Source organism: Anolis sagrei, chromosome 1 (assembly GCF_037176765.1).
Source record: "Anolis sagrei isolate rAnoSag1 chromosome 1, rAnoSag1.mat, whole genome shotgun sequence".
NCBI lineage: Eukaryota > Metazoa > Chordata > Lepidosauria > Squamata > Dactyloidae > Anolis > Anolis sagrei.
Genome location: NC_090021.1, coordinates 107339674 through 107366731, shown reverse-complemented (window position 1 = coordinate 107366731; position 27058 = coordinate 107339674). Strand labels below are relative to the sequence as shown.

Below are 27058 nucleotides of genomic sequence, written 5' to 3'. Positions count from 1 at the left end.
TAAATCCAGAGAGCCCAAATGGTATCAAAGCAATCATCAGCAGAGAGCCTGCTGTGTCCCTTATCCTAATCTTTCCTTCTTCAGGGAAGAAGGAAGCATCAATGCCATGGAGATTCCATCTGAACATGAGGAAGAACTGAAATGTGTCCAGAGGAGGGCGATAAAATGATCAAGGGCCTGGAGCCCTATGAGGAGCGGCTTAAAGAGCTGGGCATGTTTAGCCTGAAGAAGAGAAGGCTGAGAGGAGGCATGATAGCCGTATATAAATATGTGAGAGGAAGTCATAGGGAGGAGGGAGCAAGCTTGCTTTCTCTTCCCTGGAAACTGGGATTCGGAGCAATGGCAAATGGCACCAAAGCAATCATCAGCAGAGAGCCTGCTGTGTCCTTTATCCTAGTCTTTCCTGCTTCAGGGAAGATTGCATTGGAAGCAGGCCAGTAGCCGAGGAACGGGGGGGGGGGGGGGGATTGAGGGGCTTCACCCCCCCCAAATTCTCAGGGTGGTCCGCAAGAAGGCCTTATTGGTACATTATTTAAACTGTTATGTTTATTCATATCATGATCTGATCACCATGCTCAATATATCCCATATGCATGGGGGTATTGGGATAATGATACAAAAGGTTTGCTAGGATAGATCCTGAGCGCCCCCCCCCCCCCGAATCAAACTCACCCCTCTCCCCTGAATCAAAATCCTGGCTATGGGCCTGATTGGAAGCATCAATGCCATGCATTGACCAAATATATGGCTTCAAACTACAGGAAAAGAGATTCCACCTGAACATGAGGAAGAACTTTCTAACTGTGAGAGCTGTTCAGCAGTGGAACTCTCTGCTCTGGAGTGTGGTGGACGCTGCTTCTTTGGAGGCTTTTAAACAGAGGCTGGATGGCCATCTGTCTGAGGTGCTTTGAATTTATTTTCCTGCTTCTTGGCAGGTGGGTTGGACTGGGTTGCCCAGGAGGTCTCTTCTAACTTTATGATTCTATGATTATTTATATTTTGAGACCACCTTGCCACTACTAGAATGAGAAATACATCTGTTTTAAAATAGGTAATTCTCAGTCTCTCCCCGCCACCCCCTCGGTTGTTTTTATTTATGTTATATAAGTCATAGAATGCACATAGCTCTATGTAGAACTTGCAGGTGTTACTTTTCCAGTCTGTTGCTCCCCAAACTTAAGCCATCACGTAGTGCTGGCTCAAAGATTCCAAGAACTGTAGTCCAAAAAGTTACTTCTCTAAGCACTGGTCCTATTGGTGACCTAGGTATTTGAACCACAAATACAGGAATCCAGAATTAGAGGAATCTATTATCTGGACATGCAAGCATTCTTTTCTGTGTGGGGAGCTTGGGCATGGTATTAACAGGCTGGATGTATTGTTTTGAAGCAAAAGGAATTGGTCAAAAGAACAATACATTCTGAGAATCCTATACATTTTCTGACTCGTTTAGGGCAAAAATGAAACTAGTGGCCATTTATAGATTTTATTCGTGGCTTTTGTGGGTGATTTGGATGATTGTGGCTCTTTTAAAATAAACCAATGTGAGTTATTGATTTGTGTGGTATTTGTTTTCTGCTGCTATGGAGACTAGGACATGGAACAGTGGCGTCTAACTACACCTGAACATGAGGAAAAACTTCCTAACTGTAAGGAGAGCTGTTCGGCAGTGGAACTCTCTGCCCCGGAGTGTGGTAGAGGTTCATTCTTTTCAGGCTTTTAAACAGAGGCTGGATGGCCATCTGTCTGAGGTGCTTTGAATGCGGTTTTCCTGCTTCTTTTCAGGGGTTTGGGCTGGATGGCCCACGAGGTCTCTTCCGACTCTATGATTCTAAGATTTTTTTGAAGCTGAGGCAAAAGAGCCTTTGTTGGCCACACGTGGCCCTGAGACCAAACAATTCTCAGCCCTGGTTTAACACATCTAGGACCATGGCATGTTGGAGCATACCCTTGTGATGATATTGACCACCAAGAGAGATTGTTCTTTTTATCAAAGTAAGGTTTTGGTGGTGGCTTGGTAATACTGGGGTAGTTTAGCTGTTGGCCTTTGACAGAGGTCTTGCAATCGAGGTGGTATTAGAGTTAAGAATATTGAAATTGTTGTAAATAGGTATCTGATGGTGGTTAACAGTAATGTGGAGATGTCTGGAGATTACTTTTTCACTTCATTTGCATACAATCAAACCTTGATCCTTCAGTCATCTGCTTCATATAGGCAGATATCATGATTTATACACAAAGGGGAGATCCTTTGTTGGCATAGAAACCTTGTCTTGTGTGATTACATTTCAGCTGTGATGTTGCTTCCCACCCACATATTTAGGCATAGGCAGCTTCTTCTTGGAAAATGAATGAGGTTATTCTGTTCAGGACTGAATTCTGAGAATCTATTTGTATTAAGTCAGTGATGATAATGGATGTGCTGGCATGAAGACCAGCGCAAAGTCAGTTTGTTACTGTTTGTTTTGTAATTTCATTTTAACAATGTTATGATAGAACATCAGCCATAGTGGAACAACCAGTGCTAGGTAAATGTTGTGGAACAGGCCAGATAATGGAGCAAGCACAAGGATAGGCTTCTCTACTAAAAATATACTATCAGTGCAAGCCAGTACAATTTACTTCAGTTAGCAAGCTGATCAACAGGTATTGTAGGCAACGTATAATAGAAAAAGGATAAACAACTTTTTTTCCTCGTGTCAGGAGTGATTTGAGAAACAGCAAATTGCTTCAGGTGTGAAAGAATTGGCCATATGCAAGGACGTTGCCCAGGGGACGCCTCCGTGTCTGATGTTTTTACCACCCTTGGGGGAGGCTTCTCTCATGTCCCCGCATGAGGAGCTAGAGCTGACATAGGGAGCTCAATCTACTCTCCCTGGATTTGAACCTCCAACTTGTTGGTCAGCAGTCTTGCCAGCACAAGAGTTTAACCCACTGCACCATTGGGGGCTCCAACCCAATGACTTCAAAATGTTTTGACCTGCAGATCTCCTCCACTCCAACCAGAAGAGTCAAGGGGAAGTTTTTCTCAGTCCATGACATCTTGAGGGCATTATATTGTTTCTCCTTGAGGTGGAGCATCATGGTTGTAGGATAACACTCAATCTGTATTGCAGGAGTGGACAAAATATCATTTAAGGTGTTCTTTGAAAACCCAGACAGCAGGGGCAAAATCCAGTAAAATTTGTAGTTTGTAGACTTCTGTGCAGACTCTCCATGGATGTTTTGGTTTTGCGAATGAGCAGTTTTGCAATAAAAAAGGGTATGAACCCTTCCTACAACCTCCTTAAGTGAAAACTGGGAGTAAAACTCTTGCCCACTCCCTGAATTATTTTTCCATGTTTTCAGGGCTGCATTTTGAAGAGCTGAAAATTCTCCTTGGGCTTGTTGGATCTGCCTGTTCTTGCCATGTTGAGGCATCTTGCTCAGTTTGCCTTGCAGCTGTGTCTCAAGTAGTGCTCAGAATATGATTCAATATGCAACACAATATTCTTTTGTAGCATTTTTAAAGTACTGTGTGATGAGCAAAATAATGAAATGGGGAAAGGCAAGTTTCTTGAAAGGGAATTCTATTGATCACTGGGTATTAAAGAGATAAAGGTTTCCCCTGACATTACGTCTAGTCACGTCTGACTCTGGGGGGTTGTGCTCATCTCTATTTTTAAGCCGAAGAACCCATAGAAACCTCCTATGTCATGTGGCCACCATGACTGTATGGAGCACCGTTACCTTCCTGCCGGAGCGGTACCTATTGATCTACTCACATTTGCATGTTTTCGAGCTGCTAGGTTGACAGAAGCTGGGGCTAACAGCAGGAGCTCCCCCCACTCCCCAGATTCAAACCACTGCAAGTTCAGCAGCTCAGTGGTTTAACCTGCTGCACCACCAGGAGACCAGCTATAAGTCATATATAGGGTAGCTATAAGTCAAAAATGACTTCAAGGCACACAAGGGAATTCTATTGATCACTGGGTATTAAAAAGGTAAAGGTTTCCCCCCATTAAGTTTAGTTGTGTACGACTTGGCGGGGTGTGTGTGTGTGCCCATCTCCATCTCTAAGCCAAAGAGCCAGCGTTGTCCGTAGACACCTCCAGGGGTATTAGGATTAAGAAATTATGCTGAAGACATTGTGGAAGAGGAGAGTTTTGTAAAAGAAAGTCTAGGTATATGAATTACCAGTATGACATGGATAAGAGAAAGCAAAACTTCTCTTCATAATCATTTCCATACACAAAGGATGACAAGGCAGCCATTTTTTTTAAAAAAATAGAATAATAAAGCAAATTGTTCCAAACAATGCTGTCAGCTCAATATATTACAAATGTGAGGACAAATCACGTGTAACCATTAGTTTTCCAGCAAAAAAAAGCACAGCAAACAATTTCTTAAAATCCTGAAAGTGCATAATTTTCAGTTATCTTCCCTGGTAGAAAGAGAATTAAGATTTCTGCCTGAAGATAACAAGCCGAGTGAAGGGGGGGGGGGTGCAGCAGATGTTGTTGGGTTGCTTCAGCAGCAATTAGCATGGAAACAAAATTATATGCTTTTAAAAACAAGGTGATGAATGAATCTTGTTGGGTGTTAAAGAAAATTAGCAACACAACTGTGAATAATTTACAGTAATTTAGTTCCTTTTAGTAAATTTCAGACAAACCAAGACTCCAGGAGACTGTGGGCTTAGTTTTTCATATGTACTTTGGGTTTTATGATGGGGCTTTAAAACACAATAATCAACTATATCCTTGGTTAAATAATACTTGCCTGTAGCTAAAAGACATTCCCAGGTTTGTTTTGGCTGCACACGCCTACTGATTCAAAACCAAGTCTTTTTACTAGAGATATGAATCTCATCTGTTTCATGTTATGTAAAGTGCTAGGTTTTTCAAAAAAGATTGACCCGATTTGAGATTTCTTTATATCTCTGCAACCATGAATTGCCCATGAATGAAATCCTTGCCACTTGAAAGGGTAGGGCATAGAGTTTAAAGGATTACAGCTAAATGCCTCTCCCAGTGCACAAACAGCCCCTAGCCTCGCCATTTGCAAGATGGCAGCTCCGCAAAAGGCCCAATGAAATATTCGCCATTTGTGGAGTCCATTTGTGAACTCTTGCTGGCTGTTGTAGACTAATGTGGCTGTTTTGTTTGGATTTATGTTATTAAAGAATTCTGTCTATGTGGTAGTTTAATTTACTGATGTTAGGTTTAATTTACTCGTGTTGGGTTTTAATGTTACTTTCATATGTGGGTTTTTTCTGGTATTTTACGTTAGTATCATGTGTTTTATGTAGGCACTGAATGTTCACCATTGGAATCCGCCCTGAGTCCCCTTGGGGAGATAGGGCAGAATACAAATCAAGATGATGATGATTATATAAATTTGTTTCTCGCTCAAAATGATGAGCTAAACTTGATAACTCATTAAACTGTTTGTAACTTTTTGAGTAGTTGTAATATCTTGTCATTGTGAAATAAACAGATCTGAAACTGAGTCCATCATTTTGAAATATCCTGGTATTATAAGAATTGCAGATTCTCCCACAGCTTCTTCATATTTCTACAACATTAGAGGAGGATCTGCTTCTGGGTACAGCGTCTTCAGTCATACCTGTTAATAAATCAATCTACAGCCCCTTTCTCTTCTTTTCTGGAAGAGCATGAAACCTGGACTGAAAGGGACTGTGGATTCCTATGTGTGAGGTTTTAAACTGAGAAATAGTGTGCAACAGGTATGGGCCCTTTGGGCTCTTTTCTCAGGTCCTCCTCTCACTCACCATCCTATCCTTCCTTTCTTTCTTCTATCTTTCCTTCTTCCTTCCCTCCCTCCTTTACCTCCCTCCTTCCCTTCCATCCTTCATTCACTCTTTCCTCCCTCCCCCCTCTCTTTTCCCTCCCTCCACTCCCTTTTGTCTTTCCTTCCTTCTCTCTTCCCTCCTTCCCTCCCTCCATTCCCTTCCATGATTCCTTCCATCTTTTTCTACCACCGTTTCTTCCTTCCTTCTTCCTTCCTTCTTTTTCTCTCTCCCTCCCTCCACTCCTTTCCACCCTTCCTTCCTTCCTCCCTTCTCCTCTCTCCCTCCCTCTCTTTTCCTTCCTCCTTTCCTGCTGGGGGATGTTTAGCTGGGAGAATGTAGAGAGGGAACATGAGAACCATGTTTAAAGTTTTCAAAGGGTGTCCCTTTGAGGAGGAGGAGAGAGGGGGAAAACTGACTTTCTGCTTCTTTAGAGACCAGGGCACAAGGGAGCAATGGGTTCAAATGGCAGGGAAAGGGATCCGACTGAAAAGATTAGGAAGAACTTCCTGGAGAGTGGCATAGGCTACCTCAGAGTGGTGGAGTCTCCTTCTGTAGAGAGGTGTTTTTTTTTGTTTTTTGTTTTTTGTTTTTTGTTTGCAGAGGCTGTTTATCGGGAGTACTTTGATTGTGCCTTCTTGCATGGCATGGAGTTGGACTGAGGCCCTGGGGGGGGGGGGGGTTTCTTTCACCATAGGTTTCTATATATATATCAGGAGTAGGCAATACAAGTTCTAATGGATACACTTTTTCTCTCCCATCCACCATCTCCTCCTGACAAAGGTGAACTCTTTTGGGATCCAAATGTTTCCTTGTCTTTCCTTCACTTTCTGCCTCCGAAAGAGAAGTGGGAGTAAAAGGCAGCGAAGGGACTTAAGGAGAACCCCCTCCATCCCACCCATACACCCCGCTCCAGCCTGCCATGCGGCCCTCAAGTAAGAAAGTTTGCTCATGTCTGGTTTACAACATCAGGCAAAACAAGATTCAGCTAACAACAAGGCAAAGCGAAGCAGAACAGTGGCCAGACTTTGATATGGCATACAGCACGCTGGATAGCTCCATGCAAGGCTCATGCTGAAGTGGAGAAGTGTTGCCTTACCAGCAACAATATTCAGGCAGAGAAGCTGAAAGTTGCAACTCCATCTGGGAGGCTCAGGGTTCACCTCCCGTGTAGAATTAATGTGGTTTGATACCACTTTAACTTCCATGGCATGGGAGTCACAGTTTCACAATGTCTTTAGCCTTCATTACAAAAGAGTGTTGGGACCTCACCAAACACCATGATTCCATACTATGGAGCCATGGCAGTTAAAGTGGTGTCAAACTGCATGCAGATACACCTCATATTACAGCTGATATTATTATTATTATTATTATTATTATTATTATTATTATTATTATTATTATTATTATTATTATACCTCACTGTTTCTATCTGCAAAGAAGACTCAAAGCAGGGGTGGAATCTTGCAACGTCTTTGTTTCTCTAACTCTGACCCGCATCACACAACCAGCATTGGGTCCCAGCTATCATTTTTTTGCCGCTGTTGTTTATCATTTAATATTATTTAATATTAAATAAGTCTTACATTACTTCACCCTTATCCTCTCCCACCTGGGTTAAATTACATCTCTGCTACCCTGTTGCTGCTGCGTCTCACCTGTTCCGCTGTCTCATGCACGTCTTCCCTTCACTAATTCTGAGCCGCGTTGCGCAACTAGCGTAGCGTAAGGTCCCAGCTATCATACTTTTGCCCAGGTTGGTTTTGCAGTCCAATTTTCTTGATACTCCAACTTCAAAACATAAGCCTCTCAGAACTCCAATCTTCAGTAAACTCCCATCTTCCAACTTCTCAGCAGACTCTAACCCTCCAACACCTCAACAAGAAGTAGCCCTTTTGCTCATTTATTACTCCAGCAATTACTTCACCCTGGCTGTAATTACAGAATGCTAGCCAGGTGGTTTTACTTTTACTGCTCGCTGCCCTGATCCTTACACTACTTGTTACTTAAGAAATGATAAAAAACTCTAACATTAGCGAGAGAGAGGAAGGTGGTAAAGAAGAAATGCCTCAGTTCTCTCATCTCTGCCGCTCTTCTTTTCTCTTTGCCTCTGTTGTCTCCTTCTCATCTAATGACAAAACCCACCAATTCCACACCATTCATTTCCCTCATTAATAATAATAATAATAATAATAATAATAATAATAATAATCTTTATTTATACCCCACCACCATCTCCCCGAACGGGGACCCGGGGCGGCTTACATGAGGCCAAGCCCAAATAACAAATTACAATAAAGTTGCAATAAAATAAACAACATAAACAATAAACAATATACACAAAACATTAAGGAAAAAAACAGTAAACCAAACATAGTGACAGTGAGCGGGCCGCATGTACATAAAATGATTTAAAAACTCAGGGTGAGATAAAGGAGCAGAATTATTTGTAAGGGAGGAAAAAGTTTAACTTCACCAAGAAGTTGTTGCCAGGAATGGATAGGGGGTCTTCATAATGAAGCTAAGTTTCTCCCTCAGAAGTGAAGGAAATAAACAGCACGAAGTTGGCAGGTTTTGTCGTTGGATGAGAAGGAGACAGAGGCAAACCAGAGGCAAAGAGAAAGGAACAGTGGTGGAGTCAAAAATTGAAGTGCTTCTTTCCTTCAGAAAAGGACTGCAATTTGCCAGTATGCTGTAGAGAGTGGGGAAATTGAATAGAATATAAAATAAATCAACAAATGATTTATAACCAGTGGTAGCACAGCAGGTTAAACTGCTAGCTGCAGGAAATCTTTTGATTGGAGGGTTGGCAGTTCAAAGCCATGAGTTGGAGTGAGCTCTCATCTATCAGCCCTAGTTTCTGCCAACCTAGTAGTCTGAAAGCATACAATATGAGCAGATCAATAGGTACTGCATTGGCGGGAAGGTAAAAGGGCGCCCTGTGCAAATATGCAAGAACATGCTGGCAACAGATGGGCAATATCTATGGATAACAGGCTCCTAGGCATGGAAAAAATGGAACAAGAGCACCTCCCCATAGCTAAAAGTCGATCATCGCCTCCAGATGCCAGAGATGAAGAGGGGAAGACCTTTACCTCTCCCTGTGTTGTTGTAAGTCATTGTGAAAAAGGCATTGAATGTTAGCCTCGTATGTGTTCTATAATCCACTCTGAGTCCCTCCAGGAAAATAGAGCAGAATATAAATAAAGTGTATTATTATTATTATTATTATTATTATTATTATTATTAAAAATAGAAATCAATGCCTGAGGCTTATTCTGGATGTATAACCCACAATGAGAAATGAGAAACTGTTGCTTAGAGCAGGTCCATCATGGCTGGACATACGATGCATACTGATTACCCTCTGGACTTATAATTTGTTTTCAATTGAAATCTGGTCAGAACAACATGTCCTCAGATACAGAAAATGCTGTCAGTCAAAGGATTCTGGGAAAAGATTGCTTGGAGAATGATCTATTGTAAATCTATCTTGTCTCACTGCTGGGATTGCCACTGTTATATTTTTCAAAACAGACTGAGTTAATTGATGCTTGCTACTTGAACTGTTGCTAATAAAAACCCCTGAGTTTAATGATAAGCAGATTTGTGCTGTTTCTCCAAAAAGAAAATTAAACACCTCCTGCAAATTGAGAAGAGACTGCAGAGTTTTTGATGCCAGATGCCTAATCTGCCTCTCGGCAGGGTTTTAGAGTTTGTCTGTTTCACTCTTGATGGGTAACAACCTTTATCCAAATGCATCTCTCTCTATGAACAATAGTGGAGATTAAGATCATCCGAGGAGGCCCTGCTTTTCATTCCGCCACTGTCACAGGTGTGATTGGCAGGGACGAGAGAGAGGGGCTTCTCAGTGATTGCTCTTCAGCTATGGAACTCCCTTCTTGGTGAGATTAGATTGGCTCCCTCCCTCTTATCCTTCAGAAAGATGGCAAAGACTTGGCTGTGGGACCAAGCTTTTGGGACAGTGCTATAAAGCAGCAATAGGAAACCCTAACATGCCTACTAAATTCAGTGCGGATGATCGAGATGGTTTAAGCCATGGATTTTAATGTTGAGACAAATGTTTTTAATGTTTATGTATGCATATAATCTATTTATATCCTGACATTGAATGTTTGCCGTTTGTATGTTGTATGTCTTCAGGGTGAGAAGGGCGAAATATAAATGTTTTTCATTTATTTATTATTTATTTACTGCATTTATATACCACTTTTCTCACCCCTGAAGGGACTCAAAGCAGTTTCCAACATAATTTTACCAACATGGTCCTCCAACATTATCAAGTCTCACACCCCCGGAATCTGATGTTTTTGGACTACAACACCTATCAGCTCACACACAGCATAGCATTGCTGGGAGTTGCAATTTTAACAAAATCTGGAGGTTTGCATGATTCCTATCCCTGCATAGTGTTTTTCCAACAATCCTAAGAGCAGTGTTTCTCAACCTTCCTAATTTTGTGACCTCTTAATACAGTTCCTCATGTTGTAGTGATCCCCAACCATGAAATTATTTTCGTTGCTACTTAATAACTGTAATTTTGCTACTGTTATGAATTGTCATGTAATATCTGACATGCAGGATGTATTTTCATTCACTGGACCAAATTTGCCCAAATACCTGATACACTCAAATTTGAATACTGTTGGGGTTGGGGCGGGGTATTGATTTTGTCATTTGGGAGTTGTAGTTGCTGGGATTTATAGTTCACCCACAATCAAAGAGCATTCTGAACTCTACCAATGATGGAATTGAACCAAACTTGGCACACAGAACTCCCATGACCAACAGAAAATATTGGAAGGGTTTGGTGGGCATTGATCTTGAGTTTGGGAGTTGTAGTTCACCTACATCCAGACAGCCCTGTGGGCTCAAAACAGTGATGGGCCTGGACCAAACTTGCCACGAACACTCAATATGCCCAAATGTGAACACTGGTGGAGTTTGGGGAAATCAGACTTGACTTTTGGGAGTGGTAGTTGCTGTGATTTATAGTTCACCTACAATCAAAGATCATTCTGAACCTCACCAATGATAGAATTGGGCCAAACTTCCCTCACAGAACCCCCATGACCAACAGACAATATTGTGTTTTCTGATGGTCTTTGGTGACCCCTCTATCACCCCCTCGTGACCCCCCCGGGGTCCCGACCCCTAGGTTGATAAACGCTGCATAAGAGGAAGGTTTAGGCTGAGAGGCTGTGGGACATTTGAAACCCAAATCTTCTACATCACAGTAGCTTTACAGCAGGGAAAGGAAAGGAAAGAGCTGATAAAAGAAAAGAGCTCTTGAAGTGGTTTCTGCAGCTTCCAGGCAAGGCACTTGGTGTCAATGTGGAAATTATATAGTGTTTCACTCAAATATTGCATCACTGCTCTGTTGCACACTCTCTGAATAAGCTATACTGTTGATAGCCGCAAAGCAAATCTTTTATTATTATTATTATTGATTCCCTCCATCTGCTTGTGTTTGAAAAGGCAAGTGGATGAGTACGCTTGCAGGCACAATTTGTTTATTACTGCAGTTGTTTTCTTTGCAGTGCTTAATAAATGGTAGATAGAAGTACATGACCCAGGGGAGGGAGGTGCTGGTTCCAGAGTTTGGATTGCTGATGGGCTTCAGAGCTGATAGATAAAAAAGGAGGTGGAAGTCTATTTCCACAAGACCTTGCTTTTCTCTTTAAACATGATTCTGTGTAGCAGTATGAGAACTAGAAAAATACTAAAAAAAAAAGTTTATGGGCATAGCATTCAAAATCAGTTCAGTGCAATACAACCCCTCCCCCCTTCAGGGAATCTATGGTTTCTTTTTAATTTGCTTTACCTTTCTTGGTTTAATTTTGTTGTTTATAAGTTATTTTATTTATTTGCCACACAACCCCCACAAATGAAGAGGCTACACACATGAATGGGTTAACTAAGGGCAACTTTTACTAATGTTACCTGATTAATATGTATGATTCTTCCCTTAATGCGGTCCCAGAATGCATAATGAACTTGTCCATGAACTTGACATTGAACTTGGCAATGAACTTGGTGAAGTAATTCTGCTCCCAGAATGATCAGTGTCATATTTCCAGTTCCTTGGCCATTTGCTTTCACCCTCCCCCTCTTTATTCACAACCTAGAGTGAGGATACAGCTCCTGGCCTACACAAAAGGGTGCCTTGGTTGTATACCAAATTAAATTCCCTTGTATTGGCCCTTATCTCCCAATTTGTCATACTAGAACAGTATAGGGTAGGCAAAACACCCCCATTGAAATGGGGGGGGGGATTTCTACCCGGCCCCCAAGGGTGACAGCTTCAGCTATACTGTTAATGGGTGGAAGTGTTTGAGTCGCCATTCAGCTTGAAACTGAAGCAGAGGGCGGTTTGCCTACAGTGGCTTTGCCTCCCCAAAAGTAGTCACCCACACACTACAAAATGCTCCCAAAGTGTTTGTGGGGCCTTTCTAAGTCCTCTAATGTGGTTCTATGTTTTGTTCCTGTCCCAGATATAGTCAAAATGTATGGTTCACTGTTATCTGGGGTTTCAAGTATCCATGGGAGTCTTGGAGTGTATCCCTTGGGCATGGGGTTTGTTTCATATATATATTCACAGAAAACATTTGTGTGTGTGTGTACGTATGCACATCAGAAAGTATGTTTTTATTTCTCCACAGAGCAAATCTTTCCTAAGGATTAGATAATGAGGAAAATGCAGCAAAGTTGCAGTACAATGGGAAGAAAATCGCCATAATTAGACATCATTTCAAGGTAGGACCAAATAGTTATGAATTGACTTTTCTAACTGAGAGGCATGTTGACTCTGACACTGGAGGTTATAGCTGCCATGGCAGCCTATACTCCATGGATTTGTTTGTTCCCTTTGAAAAATAATAGAAGTTGGTGACTGACAACCACTCCTTTCTGTGGCAGGAAATTACACACTTACCAACATGCAAAGCAATTCTTCTGGTCTTTTTTTTTTTTTTTGCAAAATATTTTGAAGCAATTCCTATTAAATGGATATCCATGACAATACTAGGATATATGAAGGGTGCGAACCACATAGAGGGTGACATTAAAATTTATATGATTTAATTTCTTCAGCGTTTCAGCAGAAATATATTTTAATAAAAGATCTGTAGTTTGACTATACAAACAGCGTTAGAAGCTTAACTTACATGTACTATATCAATATACAGTAGAGTCTCACTTATCCAACCTTTGCTCATCCAATGTTTTGTATTATCCAACACAGTCTACCTCTGCCCAGATCCACAGCTGTTTCAATACATTGCAATGTTGTGGTGCTAAATCCGTAAATACAGTAATTACTACATAACGTTACCATGTATTGAACTGCTTTGTCTGTAAATTTGTTGTAAAATGTGAAGTTTTGGTGCTTCATTTGTAAAATCATCATGTAATTTGACATTTAATAGGCTTTTCCTTAATCCCTCCTTATTATCCAACATTTTTGCTTATCCAACATTCTGCCGGCCCATTTATGCTGGATAAGCGAGACTCAACTGTACCTACAAAGCTAAAACTTTTATGATGATCTATTTTTTAACCTTTTGATGTGCATAAGATCTAGTCAGAGCTGTCAGTATTACCCAATTACAACAAAGCCTCATAGCAGATGGTTTTATCTGCATGCACTAAATGCTTGTGCCGTTTTTGTTGCTGGGTTTTTATTCTTTCTCTGGCTTTGTCTATTTTTCTGGTATTGTAGCTGCAATATTGTGGTCTGGTCTGGTACAGTATAGGAGGAGGTCCATGGAAGTGACACCATCAATTATTGTACTGGGTGGCGCCAACCCTAGTGATGCCACGGTGAATATCATATTGTAGCAGATATAGCCATACAGTTATCCAAATGATAGTTTTCCCACTCCTTAAAATTGTGGGAGAGTTAACAGTGGCATAAATAAAATGCTTCTTCTGCAATGTGTCATTATTCACAGCCTAATGAAAGAACAGCCATTTGATAATTCTGCAGAGCTTTTTGTGAGGGAAGCTAAATGTGCTAATTTTTCTTCATTTAATAAAGTGTCTAATGGCTGCTTTGACTCTCCCTCCCTCTTTTTAAAACTGTTGCAAGATGGCTGTTCATTTTGAAGCTGCTTGGATTGTTTTGCAGGAATGAGCTCATAGGAAGATTGAGAGGAGGAACTAATGGAAATACAACATCCTTGTTTTTTTGTACATTATGCTTAAAACAGCTCAAGTTATAATTAATTGTAACTTAGGCTGCAATCCTTTAGGTACTTACCATGGAAAAATCTCCATTGAACTATACAGTGAATATTGGTTCTGCTCCATGTTTTATTCTATACTAGCTTGAGTACCCGGCATTGCCTGGATTATTAGAAGAAGGCATGTATTTATTTTACAAAATGCATAAGATTGTGGGTGTACTACTTCAGTATGCTCTCCAGCTGCAGGATGAATTACAACTCCCACCATGATGGGTCAGTACCATCAAATCCCTTGAGTATGTTCAGATGGTCAATGAGGGTTCTGTGTGCCAAGTTAGGTCCAGGTCCATCATTGGTAGGGTTCGCAGTGCTCTTTGATTGCAGGTGAACTATAAATCCCAGTATCTAGAACTAACAAATGTCAAGGCAAATTCCACCCCAAACCCACCTATATTCAAATTTTGGCATATTGGGTATGTATGCTGAATTTGGTGCTGATCCATCATTGTTTGTGTTCACAATGCTCTCTGGATGTAGATGAACTATAATTCTTATAAATCAAGGTGAATTTTCCCCAAAGCCCTCCTGCATTTTTTGTTGATCATGGGATTTCTGGGAGTTGAAGGTCAAAACATCTGGGGACCTACCGTTTGAGAACCACTGCTGTAGAGGCTATTGTTATTTTTTCCACATTTTAGATTCAGGTGAATTTTTCTAAAACTAGGATGGGAGGTGGAAGACAACTTCCAAGCAATGTATGTGTTTTTAGACTCCTTCGGCCATTCCCACCTGATAGAGACCTTTTGTAAAGATAAGTCATGAAAGAAATAAGGAAATGAACCAGAAGCCAATTTCTGGCTCACTTCTTGATTCAAGAGGACCTGTATGGAGCGCAGAGTAGCATGGGGATAAATAGGGAATTTGGCCATAGGGGTTACAGGAGCCTAAGAATTGCTTTTGGGAAACCTTCATATACCCCATAGGCTGTCTCTTCTTCACCTCAGAAGCACAACGATGCTCTCTTTATCTATTCTGTAACTAATGGCCAAGCGAGCAATAGTTTCTCTTGTAAAAAGAAAGGTCACCGTTTCAGTTTGCGAGAGCTATTTTAAGTGTGTGATTTTTTTTACTCTTTCTCTTCTGACCCTCCTTTGTGCCATTACTGTAATTACACCATTCACATAACCCAATTATGTCTCTTTTTATCTTGCTTCCTAGTAATGCACTATTCTTTGGGGGAGAAATGTGCCAGACACTCATTATGTTTGAAAGCACGAGGGTTTAATAAGCCATGTAAACTTAATGTACTTGTAGACAGTGTGTGAGAGCATATAGAGAAGTGGTGATTTGCTCAACCCCAAAGGGAATATGTGGTTAATTTTAATATTAATAAGCCACATAAAAAGTTAAATGATAAAGTTAATGAAGGAAGCAGGCCACCCATGTCGGACGTCGTATTGCCTTGGTACTCTTGAAGCAGAAGCCTAAGTCATTCAGGATGGTGAGCAAAATATTTAAAAAGTTGGGGTGCTTTTAAATGTAATATTTGTGAATGATTCTAGGCCTGTGCTTTGTATATTCTTAGTCCTGATTACTGAAGTATTTAGGCACACCGGTGGTTGGGACACTGAATATGTTTCTAATTAAGCAGCATCTTCCCTCAATACATAGCAAATAGATTATATTCTAGGAATAGAAGAAATGCTGTGCTATATAGGACCAAGGGCTTATGTAATCAAGCAATTTGTTTCATACAGTGCTCAGACAGAAAAACTTGAATGCACTAACCTTGTTCTGTTGTTGTTCCCTAGCTGCTGGTATAAAATGAATGCTACACAGATTGTGTTCTTAGAAATACTCTATTTCTGTTTGTTTGACTCGTAATTGTTTAAGTCTTGTCCCCGATGCATCTCCTTTGAAAGCTGTTTCCACACACTCATCATTTCCCCTTGCCATCCGAAATGGGATCTCCAGACATGACAATCCTTTACACATCTCAGATCAGACTTGGTTCTTTTCACTTTCCATGCCAGTTACTTATCCCTTTACAGAAGGCATGGTCAAACTAAGGCCCAGGGGCTGGATGCAACCCCCTGGGTGCTTACTTCAGGCTCTCCTATTTTTCCTGTCCTCTTGGCAGAAGGACACAACAGCCTACCGTGTCCTTATGGCAAAAAGATGGTGGAGGAAGGCAGGTAGCAGCTGAGAGCCCTCTGTAGTGCTCTGATTGAAGAGAGATGTTGACAAGCTGGAATGTGTCCAGAGAAGGGTGACTACAATGTTCAAGGGCCTGGAGAACAAGCCCTATGTGGAGTGGCTTAAAGAGCTGGGCATGTTTAGCTTGCAGAAGAGAAGGCTGAGAGGAGACATGATGAAGACCATGTATAAATATGTGAGGGGAAGTCATAGGGAGGAGGGAGCAATCTTGTTTTCTGCTGTCCAGGAAACTAGGATGTGGAGCAATGGCTTCAAATTGCAAGAAAGGGGATTCCATCTGAATATCAGGAAGGTCATCCTTACTGTGATAGCTGTTAAGCAGTGGAACTCTCTGCCTCAGAGTGTGGTGGAGGCTCCTTCTTTGGAGGCTTTTAAGCAGAGGCTGGGTGACAATCTGTCAAGGGTGCTTTGAATGTGATTCTCCTGCTTCTTGGAAGGGGGTTGGACTGGATGGCCCACGAGGTCTCTTCCAACTCTAGGATTCTATGATTCTATGAACCACGTAGATTCTGCCTTACAGAGTGTGTATCTCCTCTTGGATTAGTCTGAAGCATTACTGCCCCAGGCTTGCCATGGATTGATCAGAGAGTATAGATAAGGCCTGGGAGAAACTGCTCAGTTTGACTGTTGTTCTCTTCTCAGTGGCACCAGCATTTGACTCTGAGTGGAGCTCATCATTTCACCATTGATTTTTCCTGTTTTTCTGGAAATACTTGCTCACTGTGCATCAATATTTTTATACAAGGCATGTTTCTAAGTGCAAAGCTTCATTTTGTAAGCACAACCAAATGATTTTTCAATGCACACACTCCGTGTTCCTTACTTTTCCTCCTTCAGTATTGCCTCACCTCTTTCCCTTTCTGCCAGTAAGTTTTATTCTTATTGACTTATCCAAAACCAACAGTGATGTTAAACATGACAACATTTAATAATGCTGGGGATGTTAGACAAGATGCTTGTGGAAGGAGAGAGTGAATCCTTTATTTTAAAGGCACTATAATCTCCCCCACCACCCCATTTACTGTTTCATTTACAGCCTACCATCTGTCAGGAATTGTGGGAGCTGAAGTCCAAAACACCTGGAGGGCTGAAGTTTGCCAATACCTGGGTTAGGTTGATATCACTTCTTATTTTGGGAAGGCAGCAGAAGCAAGCTCTCAGTGCTGCTCTTCCCAGGGCTTTTCACAGTCAGCACTCTAAGTAGATAAGACAAGATTATAGTTGAAAAGAACTATATCAGAAGAAAACTTTTTTCCAAGTTAGAACTTTACATCACAGCAGAAGGAGTAGCATAAATGGACCAACCTCTGCAGAGGGTCTTTCATGCTACAGAATTATAGCACCATGATTCCACTTTACCTGCTATGGCAATATCCCATGGAGTTGTGGTCGCCATGGTTTCATGAAGTATTCAGAATTTTCTGCCAAAGATTTCACACTTCATCCAATTACCAACCCCAGGATTTCCTAAAATGCATCAATGGCAGTTACAATGGGATCAAATTGCTATGAAAGGTCACAGGAGACATTTGTCTCAGATGTTGTTTCTGTTGTAATTTACTTAGTGTGGATACATCTCAATGCAGGCAGAGGACAAGAACATTCAAACTCTATTGGCAGCAACAATATTTCATTAGGAAGGAAGGATATAATTGCATACCATTGTTTTCAACCCAAAGAACAGGAAGTCAACACAAATGGAGTGTGTGTGTGTGGGGCGGGGGAGGGGGAGAGATGAGTGTAATTAGTAGGCATGGACAATCCATGGTTCTAAATGATTCTAAAGTACTTACAAAACTAGAGGGCGCTGGTGATTTGCTTTCAGATCTCTAACAAAACTTTCAAAATTTCATTATTATTTCATTATTGGCCATTTTTATGACAGAACCAATTAGGAACTGCCATTTATAATGAAATTTTGAAAGTTTTGTTAGAGTTCTCAAATTTTTACCACCAGAACTTTAGCAACACTTTAAAAGCAAAGCACCAGCACCCCCTCGTTTTCTAAGTACTTTAGACCCATTTAGAACCATGCCTAGTAATCACGAATTAATGTTGTACTAGATATTATAATTATACAAGCAACATGTGTGTAAGTGAGGGGTGTGAGTGAGGAACAGTTACTGAATTATTTTGCCATTCAGTCAGGACCAAAATGAAGAGCAGTTTCCCCTGACACAACTGTCATGGTGTGTTCCCTATTCTGCTCACTTTGTTATTTCGCTCTCAGATTGTCCTTTGCCAGCTAAGCTGTGAAGCTAGACTTTTTTTCTAAACTGAGTTGTATTTTCCTTGGAGTCAGAGGAACGTGGTGAACACTTCTAACACACCTTTCTTGGCCTCGGCCCCTTGCTGTTACACTTGTGTCAGGGATGTGTGTGCTTTTCAAATTTTGGTTCAAAAATATCCAGTTGTTTTCTAGTTTCAACTATGCTTCACTGGGCAAATGTCTCTCATGTGATCCTACCAAATTCTACTTCTCAACTGGTTGTGTTAACCCTTTAAATTGAAAACTCATCTGGTAGTACAGTTTGGTTACAACATCACTATGCAGGTTTGTTGTACAAAATAAAAGATAGACTAAGATGCAGCACAGTGGCAGAGCTGCCATTTTCAAAATACAGACATGTCCCCGAGTTACAAACATATGACTTACAAATGTTTCATGGTTAAGGAGTGAGACAACAAGTAGTGAGAGAAATCTACCCCTTGGAAGGGAAATGCACTCCTGAAAGAGTTATCTTCAGCTGAAGCTTCACCACCAGTCCTTGTTTCCACAAGAAGACACATTTTCCAAACTCCAGTTATCACAGAGACAGAAAGTGAGGGTTTTCTTTTTCATTTCAGGAGCGACTTGAGAAACTGCAAGTCGCTTCTGGTGTGAAAGAATTGGCAGTCTGCAAAGACCCTGCCCAGGTGATGCTTAGATATTTTGATGTTTTACCATCTTTGTGGGAGGCTTCTCTCATGTCCATTCATGGAGAGCTGGAGCTGACAGAGGGAGCTCAACCTGTTCTCTCTGGATTCAAACCTCTGACCTGTCGGTCAGCAGTCCTGCTTTTTTGTTGTTGTTGTGTCAGGAGCAACCCCTCCTGTTGTGAGAGAATTGGCCATCTGCAAGGACGTTGCCCAGGGGACGCCTGGATGATTTTTGATGTTTTATCATCCTTGTGGGAGGCTTCTCTCATGTCCCCGCATGAGGAGCTGGAGCTAATAGAGGGAGCTCATCCGCCTCTTCCTGGATTCGAACCTGCGACCTGTCGGTCTTCAGTCTTGTCGGCACAGTGCTTTAACCCACTGCGCCACCGGGGGCTCCAGCAGTCCTGCTGGCACAAGGGTTTAATCCACTGTGCCACCAGGGGCTCTTAGAAAGAGAGTTGAAATTTTCCAAACACAGACAGTAAAACAAACACCTCAGAGATGTTAACACTTCCCTATACTATCCAAAGCTTACACACAAGCACAGATGGCCGAAGCTACATGTTAAAATATACCTGTTCCAAATTACATAGTAATTTAACTTCAGAACAAACCTACAGAACATACCTTGTTTGTAACTTGAGGACTACCTGTACAATGCAATCGATATATCCATGCACACCCTGACACCATAGAAAATAGCAAACCTATATTTTGATTGTACTCAGCCCAGAAGCACACCATAGCGTTGTACTGAAGGATTTCACAAATGCTTTCAGGATGGAATATTTTTGAAGTATTGATCAGTGAAACTGGATATCCAATCTGTTGGTAAGGCGGCTGTACTAAATTAGCAAAAGTATTCATTAGAAAATGAAAACAGAGACACCAAGAAGGAACTTCTTGCTTTCTGCTGTTGATTCTTGGTTCTGCATGAGTGGCAAAATGATGTTCCTTCTGCCATTGACCTTCCTGGTCCTTGAAACATGAACAGAGAGCTGCATGTAACATTTCAGGATAACGGTGTCACGAAAGTGTGGTCTGCTGCTCCTGAGCATTCACAGCCAAGGGTCAAGTCATCTCTTAGTCCCATGTGGAGACAAAGGGAAGATCAGCATAGAGATGGCTTGCTTCAACTGCTAGTCTCAAGTGGATCTGAGGGCTCTTCCTCACAACCACATAAACCAGAAAGAATATCAAGGCAAAAAATCCCACAATATTTGCTTTGAACTGGGTTATCTGACTCCACACTGCCATATATTTATTTACAGCTTATATATATATATATATATTCCAGTTCAAAGCAGAGAATGTGTGATTTTATTCAGCTGTGTGGAATGGGTATCAGAGAGGCAGTCATGATTATGATGAGGAAGGAAAGGAGAGCGAAAGAGAGATTGAGGGGGAAGAGAGACAATGGGGAAATCATCGCTTTCATTGCTAATTATACAGGAGTGAGATGATCCTTAGCTGCTGTTAAAGCTTCATATGTGGCTTTTATGGCAGAAGTCCTCACTAATGAGTGTTTATCAAAGCGACTTTGCTTCCTGGAATGGGGCTCTCTTAGCTGCCTTGGAGCTCATTATTGTGGATGAGTAATCTCCATCTTTCCTCCTCCATTGACCTCCCACAGAACTTGTTGTGTTGCTTGGTATTATCCTATGCCTGACTGCTCAGTCATTTGCTTTGCAGACATGAAACCTGCCAATCCCCTTCACAGACTTGGTTCTTTAGTTGGTGTAATGCTTAGATTTTGAAGTTAGTGGGATTTCTGTGAGTATGGTGTGTGGGCAGAGGCAGGGGCAAGGGCTCCCATCCCTCAGGTTTTTTGGAAACACCTGAAAACATGGCTTTTTACACAAGCTTTTGACCATGTTTAGGGATTATGATCACTATATTCTGTTGTATTTGTATTGTGTTGCACTATTGAGTGCATCCTGTGAGACACTCTGAGTCCCTCCGGGGAGATGGTTGTGGGGTTCAAATTATTATTATTATTATTATTATTATTATTATTATTATTATTATTTTAATGGCACAAAATTGGGGTAAAAATTGCTGGAAGAAACATTAACAACCTTAGATATGCAGATGATGGCTGTAAGCAATGAGGAGCTGAGGAACCTTCTTATCAAGGTGAAAGAAAAAAGTGCAAAAGCTGGGTTACAGTTAAACATCAAAAAACCCAAGATTATGGCAACCGGTTTGATAGATAACTGGCAAATAGAGGGAGTACACGTGGAGGCCTTGACAGACTTTGTATTTCTAGGTGCCAAGATTACTGCAGATGCAGACTGCAGCCAGGAAATCAGAAGATGCTTACTTCTTGGGAGGAGAGCAATGGCCAATCACAATAAAATAGTGAAGAGTAGAGACATCACACTGGCAATGAAGATCCACATAGTTAAAGCAATGGTATTCCCCATAGTAACCTATGGATGTGAGAGCTGGACCATAAGGAAGGCTGAACGAAGGAAGATAGATGCTTTTGAACTGTGGTATTGGAGGAAAGTGCTGAGAGTGCCTTGGACTGCGAGAAGATCTAACCAGTCCATACTTCAGGAAATAAAGCCCAGTTGCTCATTGGAGGGAAGAATATTAGAGGCCAAGATGAAGTAATTTGGCCACATAATGAGAAGACAGGAAAGCTTAGAGAAGACATTGATGCTGGGGAAAATGGAAGGAAAAAGGAAGAGGGGCTGACCAAGGGCAAGATGGATGGATGGCATCCTTGAAGTGACTGGCTTGATCTGAAGGAGCTGGGGGTGGTGACGGCCAACAGGGAACTCTGGCTTGGGCTGGTCCATGAGGTCACGAAGAGTTGGAAGCAACTGAACGAATGAATAACAACAACAAACTGACACAAAAGCACAGTATGTTACAGCAAACGAGATATATATTCTGGATTTCGTATCACAAAATCACAAGTCAAACACTTCCCAAGTGTTTAGGACTGTGTAATGTATTTTCAAATGATGCACACAGATCCAAGTAAAGTGGCCTTTTGATGTTGACAGATCATGATTTTGTCAATGTTTATTGTTTCCAAATACCAACTGAGATCTTTTGGCACAGCACCCAGAGTGCCGATTACCGCTGGGACCACCTGTACTGGTTTATGCCAGAGCCTTTGCGGTTCGATTTTGAGATCCTTATAATGGCTGAGTTTTTCCTGTTCATGATACTTCCTTTTTTGGTAGCCATGCTTTTGAGGTTCTGATTTGTAATAGCATTTCATAACTGTGTGGTTTTCTGGCATTGTATATTATTATTATACAATGTTGGGTGCAAATGGGGGTACCATTGAATCTGTAATAATGGTTAGGTGGAGAAGGCAAAATGTCATTCATCAGGTTATCCCGCTTTAAAAAAAAATTGGGAATTGCACACTAACTCAGTATGATAAAGCTACAAGCTCATGGGTCAGTGTTTGGAAACATATTCATGGGAGGAGAGTCAGGCCAGTCATGTAACTGTAGTGGCTGTGTAACAACAATGGTTGTACACTTGTAACTCCCCAGCAGGATTCCAACCTATATTTCTAAATGCTGAACTAAAGTTTTGAGTTACCGCAAGGCTAGAAATTCAGAGATCACATGAAATTTCATTGGGAGGCAAAATTCTTATGGGGGCAGTTTTACTTCTCCCATATCTGTCCCTTCAGCATATTTTCTGTTGCTGCTTGACAACTGTTGCTTTCTGAGACACAACAAGAAATGGTTTTCCTCTACATCCCTTTAATGGTTTGTAGAAGAACAAATTTCAGCAAGCATTGATTTGTTTCTTCTGACAAACTTGCTTATACCCAAAAAAGTCAAGTGGCCTAGTACCCAAAGCCAACCAAGTCATTTGAGCGAATGAGGCAAAAAATAAAATAAATCCCACAAGCACAACTTCCAGTTTTTAAAAGACAACAATCACTAAATTGCACAGCTTGCATTGTGCTGCACATTCAATATGTCCCTAATCAGCTGGTCTCAGGTGGCTTCCCTACTTTGTCTAAAGCTTTGGTGTCGGGCAGCAAAATGTTTCATACCACCTTATTTGCGGACGGGAGGAGATGGACCTTTGAGCTAATGCTGTTCACTTAATTCCTCAGGCATGTGCAAGTGACCACCTGATTTCATTTTATTTTTGTAAAAACCTCTTCTGCAGTTCTATTTCAATGTAGAACTAACACCATTTGGGGCTAATGATCCATATTTTAGCAATAAATGCTGATTTGGCTTTATTTTTAAAACGCCAAATCTGAAAGGGTTTTGGTCACCATCTGGTGGAATTTCCATTCGAATGAACACTTTTGCAGGGCTTTTGGTATGTCAATGTAGTAAATAAACATAAAACTTCCTTTTTCTGGTTTGTTAACATCACTGTAGGACTCATTAAGGAATTCTTGTGGGTTATTTATTGGTTTTGTACCATGGCTTTCTCTCAAGGATGAGACTCACAGTAGTACGAAATAATAGAAGAATACAATGGAAACACAAAAGAAAATCAACTATTAAAACAGAATTGGGTTATAAACTTAATTTAAAACAATCAAAAACAGAACTTAACAAGATGTGCCCAAGGAAAGAACAGTAGGCAGCTGGCAACAATTGCCTAAAGTCCTCAGCATCTGGCCAGTTGCTAAAGTCTGCCCACATAAAAATGCCTTTGTTTGTTATTGGAAGGACAGCAGGAAAGGACTAACTTATCCTCCTTTGGTAGGATATTAAGAGCTTCAAAGTGACCACTGTCCTCTCCCATGCCCCCCTCCAAAAATAAAAACCTCCCCATGCTCTCAAGAATGTATCTATGCTATAGAATTAATGCAGTTTGACACCATTTTAACTGCCATGGCTCAATTCTGTGAAATTGTGAAAGTTACAGCGTTATAAAATCTTTAACTTTGATGCTTCACCAAACTTCAAATCCCAGGACTCCATAGCATTGAACTGTGGCAGTTAAGCTGGCATTAAACTATATTAATTCCACCGAGTAGATGCAACCTAAGAGATGAGCACCTTTTAAAGTAACCAAAGTTAGGGCAGGCTTGTGTGGGATAAAAATCTCTCAGATAGTTTGCACCCAAGTTGCATATAGCTTTACAGATTGTAGGGAGACACATGATGCAGACTTGGCTGCTAGATTATGTATGAACTGCTCAAGGTTTGAATCTGTCAAGCCACGTATATAAGTGTTGCAAATATAGGTAAAGGCAAAGGTTTCCCCGACATGAAGTCTTGCTGTGTCCGACTCTGAGTGGTGGTGCTCATCTCCATTTCTAAGCCGAAGAGCTAGCGTTGTCCATAAACGCCTCCAAGGTCATGTGGCTGGCATGACTGCATGGAGCACCGTTGCAAATACAGACATAACATTTAATCAGGGTGTAAAGGAATAGCTCAGCACTGTCAAATGCTTCACTTGTATTTGATATCTGTTGCCACCACACTACCTTACTTCACAAGTGTCGTGTTTCATAAACTTTCCAGCCTGCTCACTTTCCAGGTAATCTTAGAAAGCTTGTCTTTGGCCTAGAAATGCACATTTCATATGAGTCTCTCCAGCAAATCTTTTGTTTTTGCTTGCAAATGGATCTGTCTCTGAAATATACAACAGCCATGAGGCGCCTTTACAGAATAATGTTTTCCATTTAACAATGTGCAGTCATTATTCACTCTTTTGTTTGCAGCATTTGAATTCTTGTAAGGTGGTTGATTCTCTCCATCAAGAAGCACTGCACGTGAATCTATTTGCTCTATTGACAACGTATTTTCTGAACAGGGAACATGTGCTGTAGTTCTATATGACATATTCCTTTACATTATATAACTTTACCTATACCTTTACATTAGGTATACCAGAAGAGCTAAGAAGCTTCTTTACTGAAGAGGCTTTTTCATTGCACATTTTACTGGTTCTGCAACATAATAACGTAACAATATCCCTCTACTGGTTATGGAATTTATGCAACTTCTTGTTGTGTTCCTTCAAGTCATTTCCAATGTATAACGCCTTAAGGTAGACCTATTACAGGGTTTTCTTGGCAAGATTTGTTCAGAAGAGGTTCTATAACCTTCCTTTAAGGGCGAGAGTGTGTGACTTGCCTAAGGTTTCCTAGCAAAGCAAAAATATGAACCATGAACTACAGAGTTGTACACCAGTACCCAAATCACTGCACCATGCTGGCACCAATTCTGGTTCCTGCAGGTGTAAGTTTCATAACACTTGAGAAACCCATTTTCCAAATATTTCTGAACACATTTAAATATGATTTCTGTCCACACCATAGGAAGTGAGCAAAGGTTTTTGTAAAGACCGTCTAGTTCACTGATTTGACCAGTGTTGTTTAGGGGCTTCCTTGCCAGTGGATAGTGCACTGCCTCCCAACGTTTTTGTTTAGACATTAAAGGAGTTGTCTGAGGTTCCGAATCCCATCCCAATATAAGTTCAATATCAATTTGAATTTTAAAATTCAAACATGTATTCTAGAGAGGATTCATCACTCTCATTTCTGCTGAAAACTTGCCTCTTGGGGTTGGGAATAACTACTTTTTTGGACTACATCTTTCAGCTACAGCTATATCTGGCTATGTTGTCCAGGCATTCTAGGACTGTAGACTACTAAAACCAGTTTGGTTTTAAAGCTCTGCTTCTCAACAGGATTTGTCTGAGGTGTGCTGGAAGTATGTAGATCAGGAAGTATGGATAAGTCACTGGATAGATTTTGGCAAGGGATTCCAACTTCCAGTGGTTCAACTAATATAGCTGCAAAGAGGTTTTTTGACACACTCAATATATTTGTAATTTGTGTATGGAGGTTACAGCAGAATCTCACTGCATACCTTTGGTAATTGTTTCCATGCCCCCACTCACTATTTAGCAGTGGGCTGTCCCTCAAACAGTGTTTTTGTTTTTATGTCCAACTGATGAATCTTGGTTGGGGAAGAGTAGGAAAAGCACAAAAGAGATTGCCAATGCTTGAAGTCTGCCCATGCCTGTAACAGAAGGCTTGGGTTCCCTTTTCTGTGATGTTTGCCAAAGTCACAGGCAGTACCAGACACATGCCAAGTGAAACAAAGAGTTCCCTGCATTCCCATCCAGGGCTGAACATTTCTTACCATAAGGGAAATAGATGAAAGGGAGCTGTGTTCCTTCTTTCTTACTCCAAAACCTAGTGTGAAGTATTCGTTCGGCAGAGAACTTCCTGGAGGGCAGAATCCAGTATATGGGATTTGTGCTGAAGAGATAGATGTCTATAGATTTTCATTTCTGGCCTTGTCCTCTTTTACTTTAATTAATTTGGGAACAGAAATGTGGAAATCTGTGATAATCAGCAGAGGTAATCATTTTCTGCTACCTCCTGGTGTGAATGGAAATATATTAATTGGGCATGCTTCTTTGATACTTGCCAACACAAAACCATTTCTGGCTGTAACTGGCCAAGCAGATGGGATGATTTAATGATCCAAAACAGCAGTTGAAAGAATATGGCAAAAACATATTTAAAAGCCTGAATACTAGTATACTCAGCTCCCAACTTCACCTCTCCAAAATATTGAATTGACCTTTGTTTCTTTCCACCTTATCACATTGAGAATTTTCCCAGTCATAAGACACTTCAGCCTCTTTTCAAGCATGGAGAGCTACTGAGCTCATTGTCAGAAATATTAAACATTAACTAGGTATTTTTAATTACAAAAATGTGAGTCAAGCACTGAAAGGGTTAAATGAATGCAATGATGCAGCAAAAGCTGCAGTTTATTTAAAAAAATCATTTCATGTACATGCAGCCCGCCCTTTGTTTGTCTGCCATTATGCTTAGTTCCTATGTTTTGTGTATATTGTTTTATATGCTTTGATGTTTTATATTTTACTGATATGTTGTTTATTTGATTGTTATTTGTATTGTTATATTGTAATTTTTGTTGGGCTTGGC

The 27058-nt window shown here is 40.9% G+C and overlaps 1 protein-coding gene across 3 annotated transcripts in view; it reads left to right on the top strand.

The window, feature by feature from the left end:
• Positions 1 to 27058, top strand: part of MRAP2 (melanocortin 2 receptor accessory protein 2) — a 42036-nt gene that overhangs the window by 4092 nt on the left and 10886 nt on the right. Inside the window, exon 2 of one of the 3 annotated variants that reach the window (XM_067467617.1) lies at positions 12478 to 12571. The exons of the other annotated variants lie outside the window; for them this stretch is intronic. The gene's annotated coding sequence lies outside the window, so the exon portion shown is untranslated. The remainder of the gene's footprint in view (positions 1 to 12477; positions 12572 to 27058) is intronic. 3 annotated transcript variants of the gene reach the window in all.